The 18,789-nt window shown below is 27.4% G+C and overlaps 1 protein-coding gene across 2 annotated transcripts in view; it reads right to left on the minus strand.

The window, feature by feature from the left end:
• Positions 1–18,789, minus strand: part of LOC111031131 (peroxidasin homolog) — a 297,314-nt gene that overhangs the window by 220,645 nt on the left and 57,880 nt on the right. Inside the window, exon 1 of one of the 2 annotated variants that reach the window (XM_022310948.1) lies at positions 2,034–2,054. The exons of the other annotated variant lie outside the window; for it this stretch is intronic. The gene's annotated coding sequence lies outside the window, so the exon portion shown is untranslated. Of the gene's footprint in view, positions 1–2,033; positions 2,055–18,789 lie in introns of those variants that run through there. 2 annotated transcript variants of the gene reach the window in all.

The raw sequence follows: 18,789 nt of genomic DNA on the forward strand, positions 1-18,789 counted from the left end.
TCTGAAATAATTGTAATCATGACTTTTCCGACGGTCGGTGAAAATGTTTTTAAAAAAAAACACGTTGAACTGTTGTAGCAGAGTGTTGCAAACGTCGAGTACTCATTTCTTCTACGAAATAATTGTACGGGTAGAGTAATATTAAAAATTTATAATGTATAATGTATAATGTAAATAATCTCCGTCGAGGCTTTTTGTTTGTTTCTGAATACAAAAATGAATTATTATAACAAATGGGTTTAAGCGAGGTATATTATGTAATACAGTTTTGGACATTAATGTTTGCAAATGTACTAAATGTGTACAGTGATTTCATTTTTTTTTCCCGTTAAATGTTTCAACGAATCAACAAAATAAAATACAGACATAAAGAACACAACTATTTTGAAATAAACATATTTCACAAACAATTTTTCTTTTCTTTTGTTTTGAAACGAACGTGAGTATGATACTTCATTAAACACTCGAAAAAATAAAAAATTCGTGACGATATTTTTAAATTAGATTTTTTTTTTTTTGGAGCTTGTCTCGAACAATTGGATTTTCCCCTTTAAATGGTCGTACTTTTCCTACTTCGTCAAACGATACGTGCTTGAATTTAAGATCGTTTATGAAATAAAAAGTATTGGTTTTTGCTCTAGTCATAAATCATAATATATGAATGATCGCGAAACAAATGGCCGAACTTGGCAGATCATGTTAGTTGTATTCATCGACTGAATAAATTCTTATACCTGTATCATAGATTAGTTATGTATATCAGATAAACTATTTTTGTCTACACTCATTATTTCGAAAAGTATTTTTTTTTTAATATTCTTTTTATACTGTCATTTTAGAACAACATTTCTGAGAAAAATATATTATTCATTATTTTTTATCGTTTTATATTTTTAAAGTTTTTTTTACGTTTTTTGAATTGAATCGTACAATTTTTATACCACATTCCACAGAGAATGTCATTCGGACTATTTCAATCTACAAAGATCATATTTAGGACAAGTAGTTCATTAGTTATAACTTTATAAGCATTTAAAGTTTTGATGAACGGGTTAGTGGACAACATTTTGCCGAGTACCTACCCATGTGAAACTCTACTTTACTCATTTGAACTTCAAATGCGTATAACTACTAATGAACTACTTGTCCAAAATTTGATCTTTATAGATTGAAATAACCCAAATAATATTCTGCTTCGAAACATTAAATTTAAAATATATCATGGAATTCAAAAAATGTTAAACAATTTAAAAAAAATTAAAAATAAGAAATAGTAAAAAACATAATTTTTGCAGAAAGTAGGTTTTTTGAAATAACAACATTACAATATGTAAAAAAAAGGAGAAAATTGAACAATTTTAAGCTTTGAAACAGTTAATGTATACACATGCCTATATTATGGTTCAACCTGTATTTCGTAAAATTAGTGAACGCGCATTGCAATAATAATTCAAAAATTACTTGTTAAAATTTTGATTTTGACACGTCAATATTTTCATAAAAATGATGTGCTATATAATTCACATTTCTAAAGGGAAGTTTTCATTTTTAGAACAGAAGTTTGTATCTCCAGGACATTCCTTAAGTAGAACAAAAGAAAATTTCAAAAATCTGAATTTAAATAATTCCATTAATACATATAAAATGTTAAAATGGGGGAGATGTATGTACCTATACATACGTATGTAATGTTATACTTATTTATATTTTCAACACTATTTTCAATTTATTTTGCATTTTACATTGAAAATAGTTTATGTAACCGGTTCGTTTAAACCTGATAAACCAGCAAGTCTTACGTTAATAATGTACTTTTTTAATAGTTGGAATTTACCAGGACTGATATGAAAAAAACATCTTAATCATGTATTTCGAATAACCAAATTTAAGATGAAAGATTTTTTTTAATCATGATTACAGATCAATATTATTTATCTGCACATTGTTTTAGTGTAATAAATAGTTAATGGAAAAAACTACAATGCCCCATCACAAAAATGTAAATGCACTTTGCTTAAAAATTTAATATTAACCTAGGTATTTGATGTTTTCTTTCGATGAATCTTATGCAAATTCTTACCTGGAAAAAACAATACAATAAATTATTTAAATTGTGTTAGTATTGTAACTTTTACTAATTGTCTCTACAATAATGTAAAACTATAATGTCCTATAAAATAGGTAACCAATACAAAAGAAATTACATTTTTTTTTTTAACGGCCTACTGATATATTTTGTGTATCACATATCATTATACTGTACATTAGGTTAGATTAGTGTATACAATTTTAATTATATACATTATAGTATACTTTATTTGTATGTATACAAATATTAAAACTAAATTAATTGGATTTATGAGAACTTCACCCCCCTCCCCCTCCACTCACCATATCTACATTAGATGATTCATTAATTCCAAATCAAACTCATAATTTTACACTTAAATGACAACGTTCTAATGACGCAGTTTGCAACAATAGTATTGTTGTCACCATTGTATTTATTTGCATGTTACTAGACGACCTCCAAGAATAAAGATATTTCATTGCAGTTTGAGAAAACAAATAATTTTCAAAAAAGATTATACCTACGCAAATAGTTTCACATTTGTGAAATAAAGCTAAGATTTAGAATTAAATTAATATTAAAATTATTACTTCCAAAGCCTTTAATGTAGTTGGAGTGCAATAGTATAAATTTAACACCATCTGCAGTTTTATAAATCCATTGTTATAAAATGCACTGAATAAAATAAGTAGTAAAAAAAAAAAACAATAAAAAATATTACTTGCTTGAAATTATTTTTCTTCTTAAAATAAACTAATTAATTAGTAGAGACGTATTCCTAACAACATAAAAAATGTAATTATTTAATGGTTCATTAAAATGAAATGGAACAATCCGGAGGCCATTGATTCACTTTTGATTTATTTAAATTTGTTATGATTATTTATGCAACTTGCCATTGATTTAGTAGGATATAATATTATTCGTTTGTTGAAAATGATTTATACAATCGAACAGTTCAACGATTAATAGGATTTTTTTCTCTAAATTATGAATAAATTATATAATGAAAAATGTTTCATTTTATTTCAGATCTTTTGAAATGATTACAAAATAAAAAAATATTAGATTTAAGAATATTTATGGCTTAGGTAATCAATATTCAGAGTTTTCGTGATATCAAAGAGGATACCTAGGTGAATTATTTTTTTAGTCATCTTCAACGTTAATTCTTCTTCAACCCTTAGGTGATATGAGTTACCCTTGGTTATAAAAAATCTAAGTGTTAATCTACATAGAAGGTATAAAAAAGTTTCGGGATTGATCGCTCAAAAAAAAAAAAATTGATTTTGGGTCGAAAGTTTCTCTCGCCATATTGTTCGACATTATGTACTCATCGAGATTTTTTCAAAATATTTTAATTTGAAAAAACTGGTTGTATATTTTTAATGTAGTTTTTTGATATTTGATCCAGTTGCAATATTTTGGAATGTAGGAGTAGAATTTTAAATAAATGTGTTATGCAACGGTACATCTGCAATAATGAACATTTTTAATGGAGAAAATAAATTAAGCACATAAATAAGGAGATCGATTTTGATAGGTTATAGGTACAGTCAAATATTAAACGGGTAAAGCTAATGAATTATAAGTTTTTAAAGTTTAAATTATTAGAATTGTAGAAGAAAATGTCGAATAGTACCAATATAACACTCAACTCTCTTAATTCAAACTTTAAGTAGATACTCGTTGTCGTTAACATAAAAATTCTCAAAAAAAGAAAATAATAGTCTTCTTTGGAGTATCAAAGTATATGAATATTGTTATCAAAAAAAGTAAAATACTTAAAAAACAATATATTGCGGTAACGATTTTAATTTTCAAAAATATTTTTGGACACTAAATTGTTACTGTGTTTAATAATATTTTTGAATATTATGTTGAATAATATTATTTTTTACAAACGTCAAAACTATTTCAGATATTAAACATTTACGGTTAAAATAATTTAACTGTATAAATATTATTTATAATATTTCAGTAGAGGTTCTGTTGGTCAATAGGTCAACATTTAATTTGAAATTTCTGCTTTAAAAGTTATAACCAAATAATGTTGTTATTCAATACCACCATAGACTTGTATTAATTAGTAAATGCAATTTAATATTTACAATTAATATTATAATTAAATGTAATTTTAATTATGGGGAAATTCCAATTAACAATCATCTAGATGTTCAAACTTTATTTTTAGTCTGTTAAATGGATTCTGTACAGAGAAGTTTCACCTTGAACTAAATTTTTACAAGGTGTTGGGGGGAGGTGTCACCAAGAAGAGACTTGTGAACTTCAATAAAATGAATAAAATTAAAAATAATATGAAATGTAAAAAAAAAATATATTTACCTATCATAAAATACAAAAATAAATTAGAAGTCATTGTTGTAGCTATTATCGTAATTTTTTTTTATTGGTTTAAAAATACAACTTAGCAGCAAGGACCATTAGTTACGTGTGTTAGTTAATATTTACAATTATTTTGGAGTTTACATTGTGATACATTAATTTAACAATTACAGTTATATTTCGTCTATAAGGTTAGTTAGTTTTAAAAATTTTAGAATAGTTCTTAATTCTCTCAATTTTAAATCTTTATAATCTTTATACCTAAGTTTAGTTGCTTAATGTTAAAAAACTTTAACTATGAAAAAAAATCAATTTAGTTATTTTATATTATTACAGTCATGTATGATTATACCTACTACGTCATATTTTAAAATAATTAATCCATTTCCAATTTTGTTAAAATTATATTTTATTATGTAAATAACAGGAACAGGTACATTTATAAAAAAACTGGTTTTAACATAAATTGTTACTGGAAGTATGCAGACAATGTCAATATTAAAACTTAATTACATTATAATTGTTGTTTGTTTTGTAATTTTCTCGGTAAAAGACTTTTAAACTAAATTATTTTGTACAATAAACGAATAGAATAATTTCATATTATCTCAAGCTAGCTACATTACATATTTTGTAAATATAATAATATTATTATATTATGTAACAGTAAAATTATTTTACTCAAATTGTAATGATTATAATAATAATCGTATAACAAATGTATCATTTGATATGCAGAATTATATTTTGTTAATATTGTCTTTAAACACATTTCTCTACTCAGAAAACTAAAAAATATTATGAAATCAATTTTTCCATAGTATAAACATGGTATAATATTAGGCGCCGTACGTACATTAAAAAACAATATTCTATTAAGTTTTTGTGATACATAATAAAATATCATACCAAAAAAAAAAAAATTTAATACTTATCTACTATAACATTTTAATTGTGTTAAATGTTAATTTATTTAAGAGTTCGGAAAACAATAAAAATCATAAAATAGAATATTATAATATTAATTGAAGACAGATAAGTGATGAACTAATTAAAAAAAAATAATTAGTGTGAATCTATATTGATCTTATTGAGTTATAAGACACCTTCTGAGAACCATTTTTTTTATATAAAAATATTACATTTGTTCTTGATTAGTTTCAATCATATCCAGTACACCCAAGGGGTTTCAAGGAACAATATTTTCCAAAATATAACAGTAACATAATTTATTGTGTAAGATTATTTTGTTAAATTGGGTTTTTGTGTGAGCCTGGTGCTCGTTTAACACAACGAAAGAAGCAGACATTTAGAAAATTAAGATGGCGTTCATTTAATATTACAAAATATATTAATATGATTAGGTGTATTTATGAATTTTTATTTTATCAAATATTAGGTCAACGTTGTTAGGGCTATAGCAATAACTAATGAAAATAGAAACTTAAAGTTAAAAAACAATTTCTAATTAGAATCGACTTTATAGATTGATTTGAAGTTCTAAAATAAATTTATATATATTTTTAACAATCGATCATTATTTAGACTAATTTTTAGTCACTCGAATTTAGTGTATCTAAAGCCGCAGAAGTTATTACTAAATAATGTACATTTTTATTCAATCGAGCTTACAACAAAAAATGTAACAAATTTAATCTGGATTTGATGTATCTAAGAATTAATACTATCATTATGGTATTTCACACTACAACTCGATATTTCATCTAATATTTGAACATACATTTATCATAATGTTGGATCGTTTTCAGCTAATTATTTTCATAGATATTTTTATACTTATGTTTGAAAAAAATCAATTATATTTACAATTTATATTATTATTAGATGGGTATTTATGTAAAGTTATTATTAATTTTCTTTAATCGTATGTAGTAAATCATGTTTCCACGTTATTGGGATATGCGAGACTAATTTTACTACACATTAATAATTGTTATTTGAGTCTTAAAAACTTAAAAATGTAATTACTAGCAGTACAAATATGGATTATGACGTATGGTTTAAATAATTTACGGGCTACATCGTTTGTCAGTAGAATTTTAGAAATCAATAATTCTTTACCTATAATACTAAACATTTTTCCTTTCCCAACTAACAAATATAATGTACCTATAAACTATTTAATTTGTCACATTATACAAAAAGTACTGATAATAATCATTATAAATGATGACATTTTTTTTAAATTTGAATTAATTACATTTTAATACAAGTTGCTTTTAAAAAATAACGCATCGATGAACTGCTGCCATATATACTAGCAACCACACAATTTAACCGAATCATATGAGGAACTAATTACATAATTTAATTAAAATTTACTGAAAAACACCTAATATCTGTTAATCGAATTAATAATATATTGATTACGGTTTATAATATGAGGTTAAAAAAAGTACGCAAGTAAAAATTGGAAACTGTTAGTTTTTAATCGCTCCTTATTAAGAGATTAATATTACCATAGGTATTGTCATTTAGTACCGACCCAATTCAATCGGGCTTCTATAGATGTATTCCGAAACTTAAACTCTGTTATCCATATCGTCGAACAGTAGAAATATTTGAACTGTCAATAAGTTTTCTCATAAATCACTATTCAGCGGAGTCAATGCATGAACGCAAAACATTGTTTTTGCCATTAACAAATAATCCACGAGGTAGTAGGTAGTAGCAATGACATGTTTGAAAACTGTGCAATGAAAAAAATAACGACAAATGTTGTGCTATTGAATGACATGCTAAACACAACATAAGTGAGTGTAGATTATTGAGCGTTTTGTTTTTCCGAATTTACTACTTGTCTTAGAAAATAATACTGTACCATGTATAGTAGGTACCTAATGTTGATGTAGCTTATTAATTTAGTTTTCAGGTTGGTAACAATGTCACGTGAGTGGTACATACAAATATGCCAAGTGATAAAGAATTTGCCTAGGTACTTGAATTCTCGTCATGATTTCATGAAACATATTATAATATGCTTAAGAAAAAATAACAAATATTAAATACAGTATCAAAGTAATTTTTCAATTTTCTTAAAATAAGAAGAAAGAAGGCGATCAAGCTTAAAAGTTATACGGTATAGACTGAGTACTTAAGAAAACTTCCGAACACGTTATAAAATCTATTAACATCAAAAAATATCAAATGGTTCGTTATACTTTACTACCGTACTATATCATCGGATCTTCAAATAAATAATGCCTATATTATATATTATGTACAAAAAATAAATGTAATTATGATGCAATTATGTAACTAACAATTATTCTTCGGAAAATGGGCAAATGTTCCTACTTAAATTAAAGTATATGTACTGTTATGCGTCAACATAGCTTAAAGTACCTAATACCAATTATAATATTTTTTTTTTTTTTGCTGAAGGTACATTACGTTAATCATTTAACTATTTAATATGAATTATTCATAAAATGTCTATGAATGTAAAAACAAAATATATAAAGTGAGTTTCAAAAGACAATTTTTTTTCCAACTACGTTGTATCCGAGCCACGGGCCAAGTTTTTTTTTAGTTGTATTTGATTTGTGACTCGATTTATATTTCCCATCTTAGGATGTATTCATCACGCGTACCTATGCCATTATCGTAGTAATTTAATGACAACGAGAGACGACAGTCGACACAGTCATAATACAAGTTCATTATTTTATTATTATATTAATGATTTAATGTGCATAATTTTAGAACATATCTGTCAAGTATCATATTATTAATATTATATTATCATTGAATGTTTAAATAACGACTGCGTATGGTATGGTAACCCTCTGTTCCAATAGATGAGAAAGCCATCTGGTGCAACTGCTGCATTTCTGTTACATTTCGACATTTCGTATCTACGAATTGGTTGAACAGCAACCCTATAATTCGCTGATTTGTATTTTTTTTTTTATAAATGTTTAGGCATCGCACAGTTTATAATATTATAATGTACAATATTTATTATTTTTTAGAAAACTAGATATTTTGTGGGCTTATATTCATAAAACTCTTACCTTATTTCTATACTTTTATCGTTTACAATAAATTCGTCAATTCGAAAATTTCAATAGTTTATAATAGCTGGTCATTTTCGGTAAATTTTAAATGTATTTCCCTACCGACGCCTAAATATATTTTAGGCCAAAGATTTACACATGTACAATACACATATTCATTTTACTAAATGAAAGTTAAATTAAATGTAATATTTTGAACAAACCAATTTTAGTACCTTTCTTATACATTTCTGTTCCACATTTTGTTGAAACAAGACCCAATTTAAACATAATTTTAAGTAATTTAACTAACCGTGACAATGTACTTTCAATGCCTCTCACTCGCCCACAATCAACCCAACACCCATTATACAAGATCAATAGCATGAGCACTTATTGTATATAAACAATGCTGATCATTAACAAGTTAAAAAGTTGATGTTAAGTTAGTTTTAACTAAGTTATGTAATGAGCTGCATTTTTTTTTTAGAAGTACTTTTTCTAGCACACTTCTAACTTAACGAGTCAAGTTTTATTCCATATTATGCTATGTGGTAACTCATGAGTTAATTAATTTAAAAGCCATGTAGAGTTAAAATTTATTTTTATTTATCAACTAAATTAAAACGATTAATTGGAATTATTTATAACCATTTGTAAATTATAATTTTGCGTTTATTCCAAATAGGCACCTACTGAATTGTACTGTCAAGTTAATTAGCAACATTTATGGACTCTACATAACAGTGATCAATGTACCATCTATAAATACAAATGTATATAAAAACATTTGAAACGAATAAAATAGTACTAAATAAGGTATATTGAGTAGCTTAGTTGGGTTAGGCATGGTACAGAATGTTACACGATAATATATAGGTAATGTATATTATTTTTTATAACAAAACAGTCTGGTTAGGTTAATAACAGGAAATTGCAAGAACCCAGTGATATTATATTATAATATACTAGTTAAAACTTAATTATTCCCTAAATGAGTTTTGAGTGAAAATTATCATAAACATTTTTTTTTAGTTTTTCCTTGCTAGTTTGACAAACATTAGGAATTTTCAATTTTAACCCCTTATATATTTAATCTAATTTTCTATAAGACCATTCTTAAAGTTGGAGATTGAAGCATTTTCTCCATTATAAGACGTGTACACTGACACAAAATAAAAACAAAATACATTGTGAAATCAATACACTCATCGCTCCTCCTAGGATCTAATTATAGCGACTTCACGTGACTTTCAAATGATATTACTGGGTAGCAACTGGAAATCATAGAATCAAATTTAGTGTATCAAGTTAGAAGTTACATAAAAAAAAGTAACTCATAACGTAACTAAGTAAAAAGTAACTATTTTTTTATGTTGCTAAAATAGCAAAACCGGTTTTTGTGCGAGTGGTGGAAAGTCCATCTCTTCGGCTAATAGGTATAATATTATCCTCACGGGAACATAATATCTACATAAAATAACACATATTTACTATTTAAATATTATGTAAATTAAATAAGCATTACATACTGTATAATTTTCTGACTGCGGAGAATTTAATATATTATTTCGTTTTATATGACCTTCATTGAAGATGAATTGCCGACTGAAGAGAGTGCGTTATCCAAATTCATAGTTACTTGCATAGTGGGAGGAGCTCACAGGGTAAGTTTCTAATGCTCGAATTCAAATTTCCCCTTTCGCCTTAGACTCGTTGCGTATTTCACAAAGTCGAATTAAGGACTGTTTGGATTCTGCAGTGTGGGAACTTTTGATACAGTAAAGAATTCTAAGTGTTCTTAATTATTATAATTTAACTATAAATAGGTACCGTTACAAAACGTTTTATCAGAAATTATATTATGCAGGGTTGAAATGACCTATATTTGTTTTTATAATCACTCGATTATTGTGACGAATAATTCATCATTTTGTTACAGGCTGATCTCACCGACGAATTTGGGCACCTGATAGCCGAACTAAACACATCGGCTTAGTGAAATTCATCAGAAATATGAATAATGTTGCTGTTCTCGTCGGTTGTGCAATTATTTAAATGGATTAGACCTTTATTTAACATATAACATGTATATCAGTGATTCAATATTTTTTTTTTATGATCCAGCTTATAATTCAGTAAATGTTATAATCAAGCTCACTAAAATAAATACATTTTAACCACACCAACTTCAATTAGTTATCAGTATTTCGTCCAAGTAGGAAGGCAGATAATGTGTCTAGTTTTGTCAAAAACGAACGTTTCATAAGTTATTTCAATTGTATTTCTTATCGTAGAAACGTTCACATGACGGCCATACCATACCTACCTTCTATGTACCTAAATACTGTGTTCTTATCAATATTATTATTATTATGAAAAATAAAAATGAACGTTGAAATCTTTGTTGAAACAATTAGTTACAATATACATGTATGTCAACTGTGTTATGAAAAATGTATGATTGATAAATAAATAGCTAATAAATGAATAATAATAACAATAACAATAATAATAATAATAATAATAATAATTTTATAATGCTTGTAAATATTGATTTATGATTTAATATTCTTAAAGGTATCAAATGCTTGTTCTATTTTAACGCAATTAAATTATGTAAACACCAGGAATAAATGTATAGAAAAATACTTTTCAACATAAATTGTTGCTGACACTTATAAATTATTGATAAAGCCACCGGTGTGTTTTAAATCTATGTAAACAATCAGAAAACAGTACAAACTCATGAACATTTTTATACGTCATGCACACAATTTATTTTTCGTAGCAATAATTTTATAAACGTTGCATGTTTGTTTAAGTTGTTGTATTGGTTGTCAATTTGCCACCATAATAATAATTTATTCCGTACTATGCTATAATTTATTATTCCTACAACATTTGTTAACTATTTGTGTATGATGGATACTATGTACAGGATGTCCCGCGAGGACCTATCAACTGTTCCACTATGATACCTCCTCACATAATAAATTTATCATAAATCTGTTGTTTTTTTTAGACTCACAGAGACAATGACAACATATATTTTATTTTTTAATTTTTTAACATCAATATTATGTACCTATACAAGATAATGTGTGACTCTTTTTCTTTGTGAATAACCTCAATTATTGAGCGTATAAAACTAGTCACAGTGACTCAATGATTATCATTTGTTTGATAAATTATTGCCTTATCAAACAATCTCCAAACTTGAGCATTACACGTGTACAATAATAATATTATATAATATTGTGTACCCTGTGATTTATGAAATCATATTCACATACTCCTTTTATATATTGTATTATCGCATTTATTCAAATTTTGGATTTTGGAATTTTTAAGCACACTTAAAGACGATATTCCCAGACAGTAATTTAGATTATTTATACTTTTTGAAAAGTGTGCATAAATAAGTTTTAAAAAATATAAGAATGCTGTCTAATATTACTAGGTACAACAATAAAATTGTATGAACAAACATAAAATACTAATATATTAATATTAATATATGATCACCATAATATATATATCCTAAACCTATACTTGTCATTAAACCTATTATCACAGGAATCGTATGTAAAGTTTAATAATTCTGAAACTTAATTGTTCGAATTTCGGTAATAATATCAATATCAATAAAAAAATTATTTACTTACTAATTTACACTAAAAAAAAGGTGTTCTTCACAAGTAAAGTAATTTTCTACTGATAAAAGACAACGTTTAAATGTCAAACAAATCAAATTCTTTGAAAAAAAAATATTTTTTAAGTTTTAAATATACTAAAAATTGCTAAAATCTAATGATTAAATTCAAATATATCTACCACATACTTGTATTCATTATTGTAGTTAAAATGGAGCGACAAATGACACATATTTTTCTCAATTGAATGTAAAAAAATTGAGTAATTTTAAATATAATATATAAATACTTTTTAAGAGCAGTGCTCATTATAGCCAATACAATTGAGTATATAGTGAAATAGTATGAGTACATTAATACATTATTGTCATAATACAGGTACCGATATATGTATAGGAGTGTCATGAAATTATTTATTTCTTAGAGAGAAAATGATTTAAAAGGTAGGTACCAATGATCAAATTATAATTATCATTGTGGCAAAGTTTCGACACCAATATTATTAGGTCTTTTTCGGTTCAATTTCGACCTTCGAATTAATCATATCATTTTATTTTATACAAACAGATAAATAGTGCCTATATATTATGATTAAAGTTTATACAAACATCTAACTTTTTAATGGAGAATAATTTCTGCCAATTATTGTTTTTCGTTTAATAAAGGCACTGTTGTGAAGTTATGGTCTTGTCGGTATAGATTCAAAAAGTTTTAACGCTTTGGCATGGTTGCAGCAGGATCGCCGGTGATATATTTTATGGTTTCCCGGATCCGGATTATGTGTGTCCTGTGCCCACGTACTCTTGGTTTTCGTTTCAACGGAAGCTCGGAGGATTTTTCGAACCCTCTAGACACGACCGTATGCACTACGCAGGTGCATTACGCTTGATGCAGTAAATATATGTGTGCTTATGCCTAAAATTCTATTTAGCAGATTACTTGGAAGTTCGGCTCAAGTGGGGCGAAAAAAAGAAACAGCAGCTCTTTTTAATTGTACGAAATCGTTTACGATCTCCTAATATTATTGTGCTGCTTATAAGAACCCATTAGGAAGGGTTGTAAGGTTTGTCTATATTGTGTATCTTTAAAACGTGTATGCAAGTCGTTATCTCAACGTTGCATTTCGGACAATTGTATAATATTACTATTGGAAATGATAGGTAAAACTACGGGTGATGGACATTTAAAACAAGATTCTGCTGATTATTGATGGTTGTGAAAATCTCATTCGTGTTTTTAATTTTTGTAACAATTCAAAGTATTCGTATGAAAGTGCGCAATGCGATTTAAACGTTTTTTTATTTTAGACGATTAAAAACGTCCTTGGCTAATTTACATTTGAACAATAATCATAATATTGTTTGTAAAAATATCTTTACAACTGGTTCTGTTAATTGATTCACTATGTAGTACGCAACTGTTAATAGACTAAGTATGCAAATTGGAAAAATTTGCCTTAAATTATAATGAATTATACAATATTTAGGTAAATGCATAAACTGAGATTTAAAAAATATTAAGGCAACACTAAAAATAATTTACAACTACTAATAAATAGTTATTAAAACAAATAAATGTTTAGATGATGCTTATCCTATAATTAAACTGCAACCTTATTTGAATCAATGATTGAGGACACTCTCTTAACTATCAAAGTGGCTAAAGACAATAAGTATGAATGGTTTAAGTTTTGACATAAAATAACCTTCACGGCAATCCACCACATTACTAAAAACAAAGGATATAGCAAAGAATTCTTATGATATGACTACAAAAACCATTTTCTGATCAATGAATGGCTTTCACCGCTCATAAGATATGAGCACTCCTCAGTAAATTGATTCAATCAAGTGTTCAATTTGTCTAAATAAAATAAATTATAACTACTACTGGACCGCGCAATGTAAGATTCATTTTCACTTATCAATATCGTTATAATTATTTTGCGTTTATGTTTCGGCCAGTGAATCTCTAATGGCGTCTGCGGTTACTCAAACGTAGATTTAGCGGAAAAGTCGACACTTTCCGGTCGGATGGAGGTTGATAATATCATATTGTAAACACAATTAAGTAGAGACCGATTTGAGAAACTCCCATCGGATGGATGGTCGTATAGCTGCGATTCACAGACAATGTTATTGTTTACATCCAAGGAGTATAATACCAATAGCCTTGTGCTCTCTCAATCACCCGATTTCAAGTGATGTACCTACAATAATAATAGAATATTATACTAGGCATACCCTTATAATATTGTATATCACGGAGTCAGTATCAGATCTATTAGTCTCGGAAGATTTTGGTGCAAACAGGTATTAATATTGGGGGTCCCAAAACTATAACTGCAATTTTCAATTATTCATATTATTACGATGCATTGAATATGTATTTTTTTTTTTGTGTTTGATAAAAGTGAAGATGGATTTAAAAAGAAAAACAATTCAACTAGATTTTTCGTGACTCATGTGTTAATTTAAATATTGAGTTTAAGGGGGATATATCTGAGTCCATAATAACCAAAAATAATTTTTTAATTTATTATACTCTATTCAGAATAAGAAGGGTACCGTGCGGCTGACTTGTGCACATGGGCGGGGCTTCGTTCCGAAAAACACTCCTTATTCTGAATAGAGTATATAATATCAAGTAAACACGACCAATCATTTTTAAATTAATTTAATTTACAAGCAATGAATACAATAATAAATACATTTGCAACTCATAGGCATACAATATTTCATCAATTGAGTGATACTATTTTTCATTTGGTAAACCTAAAATTATTGATGAGCATGTTTGATATGCATTATTATTGTGAACAAATTATTAAAACACATACTCAAGCATGAAATCTAAAGACGATATAAATCATCGGTGTTTTTTCTACTTTGCAAGCCGATAATATTATGGCATGCAATTTATGTAGTTTTATTTCATTAATTTGGTTGTAATATAAAATGTTAAGAATTTAAATATTTGACCTTTGTTGTCTTAACATAACTTTGTGCTGTAATATTCAAAGAATACTATGAAATACAAAGAAGACATCGTTGGTATCTGACTGATCAATTATTTTTTGGAGCCATACCAAAAATACCAACTTTTTCATTAGAGTTCTAAATCCCGTTCAATATAATATTTAAATAACTTGATTAGTGGTTATCGCGGTACCTAAACCATTATACCATTGTAAATATTTTTTAATAAAACAATGTAAAACAAATCAATTTGTGTTAGTAAATGATACATTTAAATTATCAAATAATTGATTGAAACAAATTTAGTTTGGTAATCCTGAGGGAAAGTGTATAGTATAAAAACCGACTTTCGTTTTTAAATTAAAATTATTATTTATGGCATAAAAAGAAAGGCAATTTATTCAAAAGTAAATGGATTAATAACAAGACGTTGTTCTTGTTTGAACAATACCTAGTTAAAAATAATTTAATTTGAACTACATGATAATAACATAATATTATTAATAATGTGGTTGCAATAATGAATTAAATGCCTTTCGTACGAGACGGAGAGACAAGAAGCGGGCATCTCAAGCATTTTATCGGAAGCCATCCACCCGGACAACATAGAACACGTTATAGCATTCATTTTCAAATCCAACCTAATAAATAATATTTAATATGTAACGTGTAAACAATTTAAACTCTTTGTTGCCGAGGCTTATTTCAAATAATAAAAAAAAATATAATAATGAATCATCATATTAATTTAAAAACACTTAATATCACATTGTATGTTAGATATAATATTTTGTCTTACAATATCGAATACTAATTATTATTAGATAGTCGTCAGTTATATAGTTGTATACACATTCATTATTAAAACACTGTGTATGAATAAGTAAACCTGCGAGTCTGGGAGTCAACGATGAATAAAATTTACGAACCAAAAGTGTTTTTCTGCTGATAAAACGCGTCTAGTTCAGGATATTTTGGAAGCCTGACCAACATGTGTATTTCGCATTTTCAAAACACATTCGATGGGCACATACAATTTGAATTTGATTATGTGGTTCTATATTATCCTATATTATTTCGACACAGAGCTCTCTCCATGTTCTACTATTTTTGATGGATCACAATTTAAATTTAGTCGATAAGACTGTGAACACATTCAGTTGTTCGATTGAATTCTGTTAACATATTATTATAATATAAAACGAACTAATCTGGTTTTTTTTTGAAAAGTGGATACAATAATAATTTTTAAAAAAAATCATCCATATTAATGTAATTGGATTCTAATAATTTGTTCGTTTTTAGTGTGGTTTAAATTTAAAACACCGTATTAAATTGTTTGTTTTATAACAATATTATTACATTATCACTATCGTTGTTAAATATTAAATGAAATAAAATTAATAATAATAATTAGACATCTTATTCAATAAAACATTTATCGACTTGTAGCAGCATTAGAGATTTTTGACATCGAATAAAAATTAATTATACTATCAATACAATTAATATAACGACATAAACCATATAATAGAATATAGTATTTTTACACATTCGGATTACAAACAACTAGTTATATCGAACTATTTTTCTTTTGTGTATACCGTTGAAGTAGTTTCCACGATGAAGCACGTATTATTTTTTACCAACAATATATTTTACTTATATGACAACCCAGGACATATTAAATGACGCGAACGCGATACAATCGTATCTGGATCATAAAGGCAATAACATTTTATCGACTTATTCTTCGTAACAATATAAGTGTCATGATCTATAGTTTTGTATATTATTTATAATATATATGTCTTTGGGTCTGAACTTCGCATAGATAGTTTGTATCTGCCATTAAAGGTCGTTTGGCCTAATATATAGACCACAATAATTTATAGTAGATAAATATAAGGCCTTCGCAAAAGAGAGTCGTACAAGCACGAAATCATTTCTAAAAAGTCCTACGATGTAATTTAAATTGATTGAATTTCGGTAACTATTTAAGAAATTATAAGTAAATATTGTATTGCGTATAAGTATGAAACGTGAAAGAAATCCAGTGTTCAAAAATTATAATATTGAGGAGTAAATAAAGAGATATCTGAGTGAGTAATATGGTGGTCCGTCACGGTGCCGATGACGGCATAAAACGAAATAAATTATTCATAAAATATACTATTTTATATCTCCGTGCGTTCTCGCCACGATGGTCATCGGAGCTGCGGGTGGAGAAACTTTTGGCCTTTGGGTGACGACGCCACCGGATAAGACAGACAGGCACACCGGAAGCGATATCGGAACAGTTGTGATATATACGCCGATCGATCTGGTGACTTGAAATAATATAAGTAATATGAGGGGGGATAGTATATTACCAATTTAATCGCTCTAGCGAATATTTTAAAACCTCGTTTAATATCGGAGAAACTTCGGGGCGCCCTTAAAGTGTTATTAATATAATAATGTCGGCCCGGGCGAAAACTTGGCGGCAATGTGGGTGGCAAGATGGATGGATAGGGTGGAAAGGTGAGGTGCAAAAATTATGGAAAGAAGTGATGGTGCGGGTTTTTGCGAATAGAAAAAAAGAACACGTCCCGAAGAAGAAGACCCGTAGCAGAAAATGCTTTTAGACTCGATGACATGCATTTTTTTTTCAACCACATCCCTCAGGCTCAGGTTATAATTTCGAATGGCGCTTCGGGTTCCCAGCTGGTGAAAAAAACCCACCCTTACCCGACCGTACCGCCACTCGGGGTGGCGCGTGTAACTTTATTAAAAAAACAGACAGACGGCAAAAAGTTTTTTTTCAGTGCTGCAGAGATAGGATCGCGACCGGACGGAGCGAGACTATCTGAATATAAATATATATATATATATATATATAGGTATAATTGTACAGGTGAAAAAAAACCCGAAGGAAAAGGAAATAATTTGTCCGATATTCAATTTCGATGGAGCTCCGGATCGCGGAAAAAGTTGAAAAACTACTGCCGGACGAGGGGGAAAAAACAATAATATAATAACGAGAAAATGACGAGTAAATGTATTATTATCATTATTATTATTGCGACATCCCTGCAGTGCGGGCGAATTATGATTGTATTTGTATTAATTAAATATAACGCCGCTATAGCTGTTGCAAGAGTTTTTTATGGTATAAATTTGAACGACAAAATAAAAAATAAATATATATTTTTATCGAATTATATACGGTGTGGTATACGTATTTGATCGATCGAGCAGTGTTCAACCAGGATAAAAAAAAAACAAAATACAAAATGTATATAGATATAGATAAGATTAAGATAAATTACTTTTTTGGCTAGAAATTTTCATTTGTTTTTTTAAATTACAACAAAATAATATAATATTTCAAAGTTTCCAACGAATAACGACGCATACCGGTACTCATTTTATTATTTACTACCAGGGGTTTAATGTATAAAATATATACTACGGAAATATCGTTTGGTCTTGGCCACATCTTTTTAACTTTCTACGATGGCAGTGTTGTTATGTATTCACAAATTAAGTATTTTCATATTTATGAACCATAATAATAACTAAGACTATAGAAAAATAATAACCTCGTCATAATTTGTGTCAACGATATTGTGGTGTAAAATTAATAATATTTTATTTGACAATGAGTATATAAAATTAGTTTTATTGAATGTCAAACAATAAACACATCATTTAAATAAGAGATGATAACTAAAGGA

This window comes from Myzus persicae, unplaced genomic scaffold (genome assembly GCF_001856785.1).
Source record: "Myzus persicae strain clone G006 unplaced genomic scaffold, MPER_G0061.0, whole genome shotgun sequence".
NCBI classification, from domain to species: domain Eukaryota; kingdom Metazoa; phylum Arthropoda; class Insecta; order Hemiptera; family Aphididae; genus Myzus; species Myzus persicae.